Consider the following 1,196-nt stretch of genomic DNA (forward strand, 5'->3'; position numbering starts at 1 on the left):
GGTACAGAAAATTATAATTTACTAAAGCAGAAACCTATAAACAGAAACCTCTATCAGAATTAGTTCTGGGACAGGAAAAATGTGAAATATTACTTATGAATTGCTGGGGGCTCAGTGTGGAAAAGTCTGTGTGTTGAAAACTCCAGGGGAACCCAGACTTTGGGGCCCCTACACTTTTAAAGATTTTACCTTCAGGTGCTTAACCAAGTTCTGACAGTGACTAGTGGAGAAAAAAAAAATCTCCTCATATTTCTGGAAATGAAAGAGAGGAAAGTACCTCCTTGAAACATAAACGAAGCCTTCTAGTCTTAATAAAGTCTACCCACACGAGAAACTATTTAACCAGAGCCTAACTTCATGATGTTTTATTAGGGCCTAACCGACCTGGGGGAAGGGAAAAACCCAACACCACCCTGCCCTCGGCTTCACCCTGGAAACAGTCAACTTTAGCCCACTCTAGTCATTTGGTCCCACTAAGGTTAGGGGAGGGAATACTAAAAAAGGAAGACAGGGATAAATGAACAAAAGAAATATTTGAAGCAACAATGACAGAATTCCACCATGTTAATGTTAGGCAACAAACCACAGATCCAGGAATTTCAAAGGATACCAACTAGGATAAATGCCAGAAAAAGAAAGAAAGAAAAAAAAAGAGAGAAAGAAAGAAAACCTCACCTAGGCACATCATATTCAAAATGTCAAAATACAGAAAATCAAATATAAAAAAAGAACTTTGAAAGAAGCCAGAGAGTCAGAGGTAGACACACCTTATCAAGAGAAGAACAGAATAAAATTTACGTCTGACTTTTGTGCAGAAGCCATGAAAGCAAGAAGAGAGTAGAGTGAAATATTTAAACTGTTTAGAGAGAAAAACCCCAGCAATCTAGAACTCTGTTTTTTTGTGAAATTATCCTTCAAATGTGAAGAAATAAAGACTCTCTCAGACGAACAAAAGTAGAGGGAATTTATTGCTAAGAGATCTTCCTTGTAAGAAACATTTTAAAGAAAATTCTTTAGAGAGAAGAAAAATGATGTAGTTCAGAAATTCAGATCTACTGATCTTCTGTTCACTTTTAATTGGATTATTTTGTATGCTATTGAGTTGTTTGAGTTCCTTGTTGTTTATTAATGTTTTTGTTATTAATCCCTTGCGAGTTGAATAATTTGCAAATATTTTCTCCCATTCTGTAGATTGT

This window comes from Propithecus coquereli, unplaced genomic scaffold (assembly GCF_000956105.1).
Source record: "Propithecus coquereli isolate 6110/MARCELLA unplaced genomic scaffold, Pcoq_1.0 Scaffold741, whole genome shotgun sequence".
Taxonomy (NCBI): Eukaryota; Metazoa; Chordata; class Mammalia; order Primates; family Indriidae; genus Propithecus; species Propithecus coquereli.